We start from the raw sequence: 15,147 nt of genomic DNA on the forward strand, positions 1-15,147 counted from the left end.
AAATTGTAGACCTCCACAAGTCTGGTTCATCCTTGGGAGCAATTTCCAAACACCTGAAGGTACCACTTTCATCCGTACAAACAATAGTACACAAGTATAAACACCATGGGACCACGCAGCTGTTATACCGCTCAGGAAGGAGATGCGTTGTGTCTCCTAGAGACAAACGTACTTTGGTGCGAAATATGCAAATCAATCCCAGAACAACAGCAAAGGCCCTTGTGAAGATGCTGGAGGAAACAGGTACAAAAGTATCTATATCCACAGGAAAACAAGTCCTATATTGACATACCCTGAAAGGAAGGAAGGAAGAAGCCACTGCTCCAAAACCACCATAAAAAAGCCAGACTACGGTTTGCAACTGCACATGGAGAGAAAGATCGTGCTTTTTGGAGAAATGTCCTCTGGTCTGATGAAACAAAAATAGAACTGTTTGGCCATAATGACCATTGTTATGTTGGGAGGAAAAGGGGGGGGGGGGCTTGCAAGCTGAAGAACACCATCCCAACTGTGAAGCCATTGGGTGGCAGCATCATGTTGTAGGGGTGCTTTGCTGCAGGAGAGACTGGTGCACTTCACAAAATAGATGGCATCATGAGGTGGGAAAATGATGGGAATATATTGAAGCAACATCTCAAGACATCAGTCAGGAAGTTAAAGCTTGGTCGCAAATGGGTCTTCCAAATGGACAATGACCTCAAGCATACTTCCAAAGTTGTGGCAAAATGGCTTTAAGGACAACAAAGTCAAGGTATTGGAGTGGTCATCACAAAGCCTTGACCTCAATCCTATCGAAAATGTGTGGGTAGAACTGAAAAAGCGTGTGCAAGCAAGGAGGCCTACAAACCTGACTTAGTTACACCAGCTTTGTCAGGAGGAATGGGCCAAAATTCACCCAACTTATTGTGGGAAGCTTGTGGAAGGCTACCTGAAACGTTTGACCCAAGTTAAACAATTTAAAGGCCATGCTACCAAATACTAATTGAGTGTATGTAAACTTCTGACCCATTGGGAATATGATGAAAGAAATAAAAGCTGAAATAAATCATTCTCTCTACTATTATTCTGACATTTCACATTCTTAATAGAAAGTGGTGATCCTAACTTACCTAAGACAGGGAATTTTTACTAGGATTAAATGTCAGGAATTGTGAAAAACTGAGTTTAATATACTTGGCTAAGGTGTATGTAAACTTCAACTGTATATACTGTACAGCTGTTCTGAAAGGCCCCAGAGTCTGCAACACCACTAAGCAAGGGGCAAAACCAAGCAAGCGACACAATGAAGACCAAGGAGCTCTCCAAACTGGTCAGGGACAAAGTTGTGGAGAAGTACAGATCAGGGTTGGGTTATAAAAAGATATCTGAAACTTTGAACATCCCACGGAGCACCATTAAATCCATTATTAAAAAATTGAAAGAATATGGCACCACAATAAAACTGCTAAGAGAGGGCCACCCACCAAAACTCACAGACCAGGCAAGGAGGGCATTAATCAGAGAGGCAACAAAGCGACCAAAGATAACCCTGAAGGAGCTGCAAAGCTCCACTGCGGAGATTGAAGTATCTGTCCATAGGACCACTTTAAGCCATACACTCCACAGAGCTGGGCTTTACGGAAGAGTGTCCAGAAAAAAAGCCATTGCTTAACTTCTCTAAGATAGGTGGCAGCATTTTCACGTTTGGATGAAAAGCATACCCAAATTCAACTGCCAGCTACTCATCCCCAGAAGATAAAATATGCATATTGTTAGTAGATTTGGATAGAAAACACTCTGAAGTTTCTAAAACTGTTTGAATCATGTCTGTGAGTATAACAGAACTTATTTAGCAGGCGAAACCCCGAGGTCCCGTGTGGCTCAGTTGGTAGAGCATGGCGCTTGCAACGCCAGGGTTGTGGGTTCATTCCCCACGGGGGGACCAGGATGAATATGTATGAACTTTCCAATTTGTAAGTCGCTCTGGATAAGAGCGTCTGCTAAATGACTTAAATGTAAATGTAAATGACAAACCATTCAGATTTTGTTTTGTTTTGAGGTCACTCTCTTTTCAATGGATTTTCATTGGGAATACAGATTTCTAATTGACCTTCTTGCAGTTCCTACCGCTTCCACTGGATGTCAATAGTCTGTAGAAATTAGATGAGGGCTTTTCCTTTGTGTAATGAAGAAGTACGGCCATTTTGAATCAGGGTCACTTGAAGTGTCCTGTTAGATAGAGGCGCGTGACCAGAAAGCATGCTACAGATTGTTTTAATCCTGTATTAAACACAGATCACCCCATCTTCAATTTTATCGATTATTTACATTAAAAAATACCTAAAGTTGTATTACAAAAGTAGTTTGAAATGTTTTGGCAAAGTTTACAGGTAACTTTTGAGATATTTTGTAGTCATGTTTCACGAGTTGGAACCGGTGTTTTTCTGGATCAAACACGCCAAATAAATTGACATTTTGGATATATATCGACGGAATTAATCGAACAAGAGGACCATTTGTGATGTTTATGGGACATATTGGAGTGCCAACAACAGAAGCTCGTCAAAGGTAAGGCATGAATTATATTTTTATTTCTGCGTTTTGTGTCGCGCCTGCAGGGTTGAAATATGCTCATCTCTCTTTGTTTACAATGGTGCTAACTCAGATAATAGCATCTTTTGCTTTCGCCGAAAAGTCTATTTGAATTCTGACATGTTGGCTGGATTCACAACCAGTGTAGCTTTAATTTGGTATCTTCCATGTGTGATTTAATGAAAGTTTGATTTTTATAGTAATTTTTATAGTAATTAATTTGAATTTGGCGCTCTGCATTTTCTCTGGCTTTTTGCCAAGTGAGACAGTAGCGTCCCGCCTAAACTCAGATTTTTGGATATAAATACGAACTTCACCGAACAAAAAATACATCTATTGTGTAACATGAAGTCCTATGAGTGTCATCTGATGAAGATCATCAAAGGTTAGTGATTAATTTTATCTCTATTTCTGCTTTTTGTTACTCCTCTCTTTGGCTGGAAAAATGGCTGTGTTTTTCTGTGGCTATGTACTGACCTAACATAATCGTTTGGTGTGCTTTCGCCGTAAATCCTTTTTGAAATCAGACATGTTGGCTGGATTCACAACAAGTGAAGCTTTCATTTGGTGTCTTTCATGTGTGATTTCATGAAAGTTTGATTTTTATAGTAATATATTTGAATTTGGCGCTCTGCATTTTTACTGGCTTTTGGCCAAGTGGGACGTTAGCATCCCACATATCCCAGAGAAGTTAAAGAGAAAAATAAGCAAACATGGTTGGTGTTCACCAAAAGGCATGTGGGAGACTCCCCAAACAAGAAGGTACTATGGTCAGATGAGACTAAAATTGAGCTTTTTGGCCATCAAGGAAAACGCTATGTTTGGCGCAAACTCAACACCTCTCATCACCCCAAGAACACCATCCCCATGGTGTTGGCAGCATCATACTGTGGGGATGTTTTTCAGCGGCAGGGTCTGGGAAACTGGACAGAATTGAAAGAATGACGGATGGCGCTAAATACAGGGAAATTCTTGAGGGAAACTTGTTTCAGTCTTCCCGAGATTTGAGACTGGGACGGAGGTTCACCTTCCAACAGTACAATGACGCTAAGCATACTGCTAAAGTAACACTCAAGTGATTTAAGGGGAAACATTTAAATGTCTTGGAATGGCCTAGTCAAAGCCCAAACCTCAATCCAATTGAAAATCTGTGGTATGACTTAAAGATTGCTGTACACCAGCGGAACCCATCCAACTTGAAGGAGCTGGAGCAGTTTTGCCTTGAAGAATGGGCAAAAATCCCAGTGGCTAGATGTGCCACGCTTATGGAGACATACCCCAAGAGACTTGCAGCTGTAATTGCTGCAAAAGGTGACTCTACAAAGTATTGACTTGTTTGTTTCACAATAAAAAATATTTTTCATCCTCAAAGTGGTAGGCATGTTGTGTAAATCAAATGATACAAACCCCCCAAAAATCTATTTTTATTCCAAGTTGTAAGGCAGCAAAATAGGAAAAATGCCAATTGGGGTGAATACTTTTGCAAGCCACTGTTTGTTTGTAGTACTGCATTTATACATTAATACAGACAATGAATCAACAAATCCATCTCAGATGTACATTGGCCACTGAGAAGAGAAAACAACAACTTGAAGATAGCTGACTACTGAAAAATATTGCTGACTTACATCTCACATCCAGCAGTATTGGTGTAGATGTGCCTTGCCCCAGACCACAGGAGTAGCTCCCAGTGTCATTAGGGGAAAGTGGACCTAGGGGATACTGCCTAGGGGACACCAGAGACACCAGGAAGTGGGCAGCCATCTTTAAACCAGAGGAACTCCATTTGAGGAAGGTTACAGGTGGAGGTGCAGGCCAAGGTGACGTGGTCTCTCTCCTTAACGGGGCCATTTTCATTTAACTTTAGGGATAAGACTGACATAAAGAAGATACATGTACGTATAACCAAATATAAGACATGTTGAAGGGTTAATGACTGACCATCCTAGGTTATGTAATACCTTAATTGTTTAGTGTGATGACATGTACACAAATCTAGATTTACCTGATATTGTCAGGGCCACACCCAATGGTCCTGTATATCCCTGAGGGGCCTGCTTATGTTTATTTGCCTCAAATCTGAAGAAGAATCTGCCACTGTCATCTTCAGTCACATTGTTGAGTTTCAGTGTGCAGTTATTGCCTTGGTCATAAAACTCTGTTCTTCCACTGTATCTTGTTTTATTAGTCAGTCCAGATGTGTTAAACACTACATCTCCTTGCTGTGAGCCGTCTAGTTTTGTATTGCCTCTCGGAGTAAACCATATCTTTCTTCCAACGTTCGTCGTAGCTGGGTAGCTGTACTTACAGGCAAATACCACTGATGAGCCTTTTGATGCACAGATAACGGTAGTCCTGTTCCTGTACCAAACAGACCAGGTCGGGGCCAGTGTGCCTGAAAACAGCGATTGAAAGATCAATACATTGATTTATTCATTTTCCACTGATGGATATAATTAACTGAAACAAAGATAAAACATACCTGGCAGGGAGAGTAGAGTTAACAGAGATAACTGTAGAATGTATTGACAGTGCATAGCGGCTTTAGCCCTGTAGGAAAGAGAGTTGTATTCCAGAAAATATACAATCAATACAATCTTTGATCCAAGAACGTAGTACAAACTGCTCTGCTGTGTGTTATCTGACCAGCAGTGGCCAGACAAATAATTTTTATTGAAGACTGGGGGGTTGTGGAGAAGTACTAATGTCAACATAAAACATCTATTTCGCTGAAATTACTGTCATACTTCTGCTTTTTGGAGAGAAAAAAATTCCAACAGTCACAACAATACCACAGCCAAACCACCAAACTGATTTGTGTTATTTTGCAATAACACCCACTGGGCAAAAACTGGTTGAATCAGCATTGTTTTCATGTCATTTCAACCCCCCCCCCCAAAAAAAATCTATGTTATGACATTGAGTCAACGTGAAAAACTGATCTGATTTGCAAAAAGTCATCAATGTAAGGGAATTGTCTTTATTTCGCCAAACTTTTAACCTAAATTCAATGACACAGTGAAATGTGTTGTTGATTTCACGATGAATTCACAATAGTTGACAACTCAATACCTCACAAGTAATAATTCAAAACAAAATGTTGAACTGACATCTGTTCCCACTGGGCAGAGGCAGTATATAATATGGCATGGCATATACGTCAAGATTAATATACTCAACAGTTTTGTTTGAATTAATTACTTGAGAAGTTTTGAGTTATCTGATTAAATCAAAACTTTTGAAAGTTGTAAAGGATAGACAGAGATACACGCATACAGAGATGATCTGAGTTTTAGTAATACACAATTCTGGGATTATATTTGGATTATAATGAATACAGAGTTCAATAACCATTCCATGCATGAATACTCATAATCCCTCACAACATTATATAGTTCAGAATATGTTATCACATACAGAAGGTAATTTTAAGGTACTTTACAATTTTATGTCGAAATGCCTACAACCTGGACATGAAAGGAACGTTTTTGAAGGATATTTTGGAGCCATGAGAGTTTATTTGAAAAGAAAAATGCTCTTGCCTCCAAACTTGATATGTAAAGGTTTTCCATATTTGTTAAGGAGTTTTTCATTCAGCCCCACCCTGACTCCTTGACGACACAGTGTTCACCACTGAGCACGTAACCCTTGTTGCACTGGCAGCCCTCCACACAGACTTTAGCGCCGGATGTTGAAGGTGTCCATCAACCACACAGCCACAGTTCTCCGGTAGGACCCACTTGCCACCATAAAACACAAATCCGTTGTCACACTGGCAGCCCTCCTGGCATAGTGGGCATTTTGGAGACTCACTGAGAGAGTCACAGGTAGAAGAACAGGTGTCGGCACACAACTCATAGTGACTGTTAGCTGGACACGTCAGAGCTAGAGGACAGATGGAAATGGGAGGAGATGCATGTTATCAAAAAACTTAAATCAGGTTCAGCTTCAATAGTTTTTCAGCAGAGCATTAGGTTAGACAAATATTGCACATTAAGATAAACCAGGATAAGGTAAATTAACTTTAAATATTAAAATTCACTTACAACAAAACTGGTCAGATCTCCAGCTACTGACAAGGCCACCGGATACCTGACAGATAGTCACATATGTCTGTAAATGGCGGCACAGGGCATCCCCACCCTCTCCCTCAACGTGCTCTTGTGGTGGCACAACAGCATGGCATTGGGCAAATGGACCATTGTTTGACTTTATGATGCTACAAGCCGGCGGGGATACACTGGTGGGAGGACACCTTCAACTTCCTGAACCACCAACCACCCTGCTGCAAACTTCTCCACAGACGGCCACCGGTAACACCTTTGTAAGTGGATGGAAGATGTATGATGGCGCCAGCAACTGTGTCGTAGGTCACCATCAAGCCAAAGTCTGTTACCATGACGATGTTAATGTCGTTCTGGTAGTCCCTGACCTTTCCATCTCCGAGTGACAGTGGGAGATTTGCTGTTACGTCATCCACCTGTGAAAGGAAAAAGGATTGAAAACATCAGTTTTTCTAATCAAGTGTTGCTTTTTAATACTGAAATGAATAGATCAAGACAGAAAACTACCATTATTTCCCATATAACTCTGGGAGACATAGATATCTTGTATTTGTATGCCTGTATGTCAACCCTCCTGGTGACCATTGCATCATCCATCTTGGTCAACTGCTGCACTGACACAACAAATGGAGCCATTGATCCGTCTTTCTCCAAAACCTCCAACATTTTGTACACACAGTCCCCATGTAGGCTGAAGCAGCTGCCATGTAGGCTGAAGCAGCGGGGCAAAATCTCCTTGCCCCGCTCAAATGCAGGTGCCTGTGCTCACATATGTCTGTAAATGGCGGCACAGGGCATCCCCACCCTCTACCTCAACGTGCTCTTGTGGTGGCACCACAGCATGGCATTGGGCAAATGGACCATTGTTTGACTTTATGATGCTACAAGCCGGCGGGGATACACTGGTGGGAGGACACCTTCAACTTCCTGAACCACCAACCACCCTGTGTGTACAAAATGTTGGAGGTTGTGGAGAAAGACGGCTCAATGGCTCCATTTGTTGTGTCAGTGCAGCAGTTGACCAAGATGGATGATGCAATGGTCACCAGGAGGGTTGAAATACACCCCGTCTTGGACCTGGCACTTCTCATTGGGACCGCAGGCAAACTTTCCATTACACTCCACGTCTCCATCCTTGTTACACACACAGCGCTCTTTGCACTGGCCGTTGGGGAAGAACACCTGGCCCATCTGGTAGTACTGGCCTTGGTGAACGCAGCCACATTCCGCCAGCAGCACACACTCTCTGTCACTCAACATGAAGTCGTTGTAACAGACACAGCCCTCAGTGCGCAGGGAGTTCTCACAGCTCTCAGGCTCATCGAGGCCGCTGCAGGTCTGGGGGCAGCCTGAGGCACAAACCTCATAGTGGCTGTTGGCCTTACAAGAATACGCTACAACACATTAGGTCAAACATGATAGAATTTAATGTTGGAACCAGAAGCTGTTCGCTAGACAAACCACTTCTGACTTATTGTAATGATCAATATTGTTACAGTAGTTGTTTTGAAATACACATCTGATGAGGTGTGTCTGTGCACTACTTACAACAGAAGCTGTCTGACCTCCACTGTTCCACCTTGGCAGGGGCATCCTGGCAGGCAGTGGTGTAGGTGCTGAGGGCGTTACAGAGGGCAGAGGCATGGCCACAGTACAGACACGTATCAAACACACAGTCTTCATAGTACTCTCTGGGGTCCACCTTGGTGGACTGCATGGTAGTGCTTGAACGGACCGTTTTTGTCTGTGATCCTGCCGCAATATTTCCCTGTTTGGTAATCAAGCATCAGGCTGTGGTCACAGGTGGGGCACTTCTTGCCGTCGCAGTCGCTGGAGCAGCCAGGGTCGTTCCCCACTTTCCAGCTGTCCCTGAAAATTGTTTGGGTGTTGGCAGGGCTCTTGTCTGGTTTGAGGAGATCGTCATTCCGTTGGCCATTCCAGTTTCCGCAGAGCCCTCCGATGAGGTCTGAGTAGGAGCTGGGGAGGGTTAGGGAGACATGGCTGTTCCAGTTGAACTTCAGTGTCAGGCCAAATTTCGTCTTCACCACCCCGAAATACCCACTGAGGAAGATGGACAGTTGGCCATCTTCTACATCAAACGGCAAGTTCACATACTGGTTGTTGACCTGGGAAGAGAGAAAGAAACTTGAATGAAACATGAAGGATAATACTGTCTTGATATTTCTTCTTACATTAAGTAGTATAATCATAAAAGCTCATTGACCAAGTCAACCTAGAATGCAATTATGTCATTCATTTGGAATGGATAACATTTTAAGGTAGCTTACCAATACTTTGCCAGGGTTGTCTCTACTCACAGTGATGATGTTTTTCAAGACAGTGTTGGTGACTGTCTTTGTGTAAGACACTGCCGTGTTCCTCCTCCTATTCTGATTCTTTACAAGCACCTCAAAATGTGTCAGAGATCTGTCGTCTTTGCTGACCAATTTGGAGAGAACGTAAGTACACGTTCCCTGGAAGTCGAGCCTCTTGCCATCAAACGTGCGGTAGTGGGGGTCGCCTGAACCTTGGCAGGTGGCTTTGCATTCAACCTTGGCTGTTCCTGGATTGCATTCACACTGCTTTGTGCATTTGTCATCTTCCCAGAACTTCATTCCTGACGGGTAGTATTGTCCTTCATAAGAGTTGCCACAGCTCTCCTTGGAGATGCATTTGTCTCCACTGAGGACAAAGCCCTTGTTGCATTGACAGGTCTCCACACAGGGTTCCTTGCACTTTGCTTCGGCATCTAAAACTGAACAAGAGGCAGGGCAAGATGTGCCACACGCCTCGTAATAGCTGTTTGACGGACATTCCAGTGCTGCAAATGTGAAATTAGAAAATATATTTAAATAATACCGTAAAGTGCAATCTAAAAATCTTGATGAAATGTCTGGAAAGAAAAAAACTCATAGCATCCAATTATTGTCCTCCACTCAGGGCTAATTTTGACCCCCTCGTGCCAAGCAGGCATCATTGTGGCTTTTCATGTTCTCAGTGAGGAACTGGTAGATGCCTTTATTGATGCAGACGTCATACACACAGTTGTCCATGAACACGCCTGGGTCCAGGACCTTGTGGCAGCTTGCGAATGGGCCATCTTTTTTGGCCAAGAGACCACATAACTTCTCTCCCTTGTATTTCTGTTGGAGAGCCGGAGTGCAGCTAGGACATTCCCCTTGGCAGTCATCATGACAGAACAAGTCGCCATCTTCAGTTCTCCAGCTCTGGGCAAGCTTCACCACTGTGGGTTCCTTGTTACCTTTGGGGTTGGTGAACTCGTCGTTGTGATCCCCGTTGTAGTTCCCACAGAGCCCACACATAACCTTCAGGCCAAAGTTTGTCTTCAGAACAGCATAGCTGCCACTATACACCACCGATAGGTTTCCCCCGGCTAGGGTCACTGGCAGATAGACATTCTCACCATTCACCTAAGAAAGATCAATAAGCATATGGAAAAACCACTCAGTTCACCTCCTGGATTGGCCAAATTTACCATGGAACTGACCCCAACTCTGATCATTTCCCTCTGGTCTCCTACTTATCTCAACCTTTCCATTTATGCGTGCTGATCACAACAGTCAGCCCATAGACCATGACAGAGAAATACCTTACCAAAGACACCCTCTTTTTCCCTACAGTATGGGGTTGTTATTGGTCAGGACAGTGAACAGGATAAGGCCAGGTTCAGATTTAACAACCGTGGCCATGACGTAAGAGCAGGTGCCCTGGAAGTCACGACCCTGCAGATTGCTTTGGAGATGTGGACACAAACCCCCTTTGTACATTCTTCCTTTTCTCTGCATTTGACCTTCTCACAGGCGTCTACTGGTGGAGTGGGTGGGGCAGTGCCTGAGGGAGTACAGAAGCAACGTTCAAGACTAATTGTAGTTTTCATGCAGTGCATTTGTTGTGTTGTGTTGCGTTTTGTTTTATTGTGTTGCGTTGCATTGTGTTGTTTAATAGTTGTCCTATTTAATGAGGGAGGTGTTGAGGGGCAGTTAATAGGCCAGTTAAGTGGATGTGTCACTTAAACAGCGTACCTTTGGAACATACTCCTGTTGTAGCATAGCCGTCTCTTGGCATGCCACCATAAATGTAAACAGCCATGAGGGAGTCGCCTTTGATGGAGATATGCTGTTGCTGCTCTCCCAATGGAATATTTACCCACATGTACTTAGGGTCTGAGTTGAATGATGTCCATTGGAGAGATTTCACACATTTATTTTTCTCACAGACTTTAACGGTGTTGATCCCTTCCCCCTCGGAGACAATGACCAATGTGCTCTCGAATTTGCTCTGCGTGTCCACCGACCACTCGTTGGCCAGATCAGACATTGGGAGGATGTTGGTAAGGAACGGATCGTAGGGCTTGCTGTTGCTGAAGTACATCACCATGACTTTCTTATCACTTCTGATGATCAGCGGATATTTGGGTTGGACAGAAACCACATATGCCTGCCCCGCATTTAGCTCTTTAGCAGTGGATACCTTTCCCTCAAAGATCTTCACTAGAGTGTTGTCCTCTGAGGCCACAATGTTTACAAAGTCTGTTGAATGGGTCATGTGCATGGGAGGAACCATGTAATTAGTGGGGAGGCTCTGTACTAGTAGCAGATGTTCATAGACGTGATTGCGTGTGTCCCCAGGACCGCCACAGGGTGCTTGGTTTTGACCCTGGTCCCAATGAAAGTGGTGTACTTTTGGTAGAGGTAGACCTGGTATGGTTCCATGGTAACAATCATCGCCTTTCTTTGCTTCCAGGAATCCACGCCACTGATGTCACTGATGTCAGTGGCGTGGATTCCTGGAAGCAAAGAAAAGGAGGTGTTGGAGACTTGGATCATTGTGATCTTGTTGGGCTCTTTTCCATTGACGATAGACATAAGCTTGTGCATGTTGCTTGGACCCTCCTCAGGGGTGAAGACCACATAGTCAGTACCCAGCTGGTCAGTTGGAAAGACCACACTGCTGTCTCCGGTCGAGAACTTGTAGTTGAAGGCCACCACCGAGATGTCAGAGTTGGAGGTGACCTGCACTGTTTTGGTGGAAGCTCCTGGACCCYCAATTTCAGCRKTACCAGGTATGGCGATCCATTTGGTGTTCTGTTTCTCTATTTTCACTGAGGTGGAGAAGCCGATTGCATTGACCTGAATTTGAACAACGGCTGGATAATCCTGTGTGGTTATGGCCAGTTGAAGACTCTGATCATCATGGTAGCTCAGCAAATAGTTAGKCATAAAGGCAGTAATGAACTCCCGCCCCACTGGGCATGATCCWCTGACCACTAAAACATAAAGGAAGAAAGACAATTTTACAGATGAGCACCTGCATTCTTTTTGCAACCATTTGACTAATGTAATATCAGTATAATAATGAATCTTATACTATAGCTTAAATACAGTACAATTGTCTTGCGCCGACTGCTCTTGTTGAATTCACTGACTGTCAAGTGTCAATTTAGTAAGTCACAAAATAATTCGTTTTTGCTTAAATCACATGACAATATACAAATGTTTGTTCACATAACAGTACAGATGCTGTCGCTTCCCACTGCATAGCTTTCTAACCAGTATTACATGTCTATAATATAGTGTTCCCTGCAGAATAAACAACATTAATGTACTATCTAATTAGAGGAGGCTAGAAAGATTTCATTTGCCAAGCTACAGTACTGTATTTATGTTTCCCCATAATGTTAGATAATAATAAATGATCAACTTGTTCAATTCTGGTAGTGATTACATGACATGGAATATCGAAAGGTAATCTATGATTCTTACCTATGAATAGGCTGACAGCCACACAATCACGAAAGTTGGTCCTATGGCTGGAAACCAAAATGCACAGTTAACAAATTATATGGAAAATATGAAATATGGATGTAAAAACAAAATCAGTTTTGTTTTAGATTAGATTAGATTATACAGTTGCTATAATTCATTTGAAAGGCATTTACTTTAATTTATTAATATCCATCAATAAATTACATCCACCAAAAAAATGTAATTACTATGCATTAATAAATTGTACATGTATCTATAAAGATAGAAAATAGTTTATTTCAATTCACTTTCAGCTCCTTAATAATTTGGTCGTCACCGTGTTTTCTAATGCAAAAAAACTGATTTGATGTCCGTACTTTACCTGTTGGTGGGAACATGAAGGATATAACAGACAGGGAGGGATGAGAGGGTGTCTTATATTGTAAAGAGCATGGTTAAAAAATAACACATCCTTGCCAAAATATTTAATTACAGTACTTATTAAGTCAACATAGCGTATATATGACTGTAATGCATATATTGACAACTTTTTGTCTGAAGTTTCCATCTAACCAAAACATTTACATAGGCTTTGTCATGTCTACTCCTATTCCTCCCCTCCGGCGTTCGAAGTCGCCAGTATACTAACCACTGGTCCTGGGATCCTTCATTACACACACCTGGCGCCATCATTATGCGCACCTGAAGATCATTAGGATACTCACCTGGACTCCATTACCTTCCTGATTACCTCCCCTGTATCTGTCACTCCCTCAGGTTCCTTCCTTAGTTGGTATTGTTCCTGTGTTCATGCCTTATCGCCACTGTTATGCTGTCTCATTTCATGTTTGTTATTTTATTAAATGTATCACCTGCACCTGCTTCTCGACTGACAGCATCTCCATTACAGGCTTTTTCCTTATAAACAATACTATTAAAAGAAATTAGAAATAAACATCTGATTCATACAATTTTACCTCAATCTACCTCAATATATATAAAACAAAAACATTTTAATTTATATATTTAACCAGGTTTGTCACAATTAGATTTTGTAAGAGAGACCTGGTAAATAATATATGCCAAACATAACGGTAATATAGCAGCATAATGTAACTAGTGTGGGTAGTTGTTACATAGTACTATCAACTATTATACCTCTTATAAGGCATGTAAACCATGTAATTATTATATAGTTTTTAGCATAACTGTGTAGTGATGTAAATRATAATTTGTTCTTAATTGACTTGGCCGGTTAAATAAAGGTAAAATAAAATACAAATTGGGACCATATAAAATAACAATGTACTTTCAAATTATTCAAAACATCATACGTTTTTAATTTATTGTTTTATGGCATTATTTAAACACGGATTAGAAGAAGTGCTCATCACTTACACATTAATGTTTTAAGTGTATGTCAACCGAACATGGCTTAAGTGTATGTCAATAGGAGACGGCGAGGAGAGCTTACACAAACAAAGCCAACCATGGATACCATTACAGAAACATTGATCTTGAAAAAGGATATGAGAGCCACATCCCAGTTAACAAAGAAAATAATCTTTATTTACTGTCAGCTCAATCGACAATAGGGTGACAGAGGTCTGAACAAGAAGGATTTTGGGGGTGTGACGAGAGGGGTGAGGTGTGGATTTATTTATCTTAAATACACTTTGTCATGGGCATGTTTGTATAGTTTAGGGGGGAGGTGAGTATGTGAAATGCATTACAGAGCTGCCAACATACTTATAACCAATGTGGCACTGCAGCTTACAAACAAAACACTCCTCCTGCTTAGTTTCTTTGACACTTTAACATGATGAGCACAGGTGGGCCTCATCCCCGTCATCAATATAAGTAAAGGGCAAATTATTAATATGCATGTATGGTTTCACAGTCTAGCTCTGAGGGTGACGTGTCAGAGGGCACCTTTTTGAACTGCTATCACTAGGGTTGTATGTCATTCTTTATCTAAGTGACTGTCATGCCCTGACCTTAGAGATCCTTTTTATGTCTCTATTTTGGTTTGGTCAGGGCGTGAGTTGGGGTGGGCATTCTATGTTTTGTTCTATGTTGTCCTTTCAGGCACCGTGTTATGCGGGAGCGCACGTGTCTTTCAGTACATGTTCATAGCCCGGTGCGCTACATCGCAGCTCCTCGCATCGCCGGGCTAGAGTGGCATCGAGCCAGGACGGGTTGTGCAGGCTCGTTGCTCGAGACCTCCAGTGCGCCTCCACGGCCCAGTGCATCCGGTGCCTCGGCCAAGGACAAGGCCTCCTGCATGTCTCCCCATCCTGGTGAGTCCTGTGCCTGTGCTAAGCCCTAACCCTCCTGTCCGGAGCAGCCAGAGTCTCCTCCTGTCCGGAGCAGCCAGAGTCTCCCTCCTGTCTGGAGCAGCCAGAGTCTCCCTCCTGTCCGGAGCAGCCAGAATCTCCCTCCCTGTTCGGGGCCCGCTGCAAGGGTCCCCAGTCCGGGTCGGCGGCGAGGATCGCCACTCCAGAGGCGTCTTGACCCACCTAAGTGAGTTAAGGATAAGGTGAGTGGGTCCACGTCCCGCACCAGAGCCGCCACCGCGGATAGATGCCCACCCAGACCCTCCCCTATAGGTTTAGGTGTTTGCGTCCGGAGTCCGCACCTTTGGGGTTGTACTGTCACGCCCTGACCTTAGAGATCCTTTTTATGTCTCTATTTTGGTTCTTTGCAGGCTGAATTGGGGTGGCATTCTATTGGTTCGTCATGCTTGC

This window comes from Salvelinus sp. IW2-2015, linkage group LG6.1 (assembly GCF_002910315.2).
Source record: "Salvelinus sp. IW2-2015 linkage group LG6.1, ASM291031v2, whole genome shotgun sequence".
In the NCBI taxonomy this organism is placed as follows: Eukaryota; Metazoa; Chordata; class Actinopteri; order Salmoniformes; family Salmonidae; genus Salvelinus; species Salvelinus sp. IW2-2015.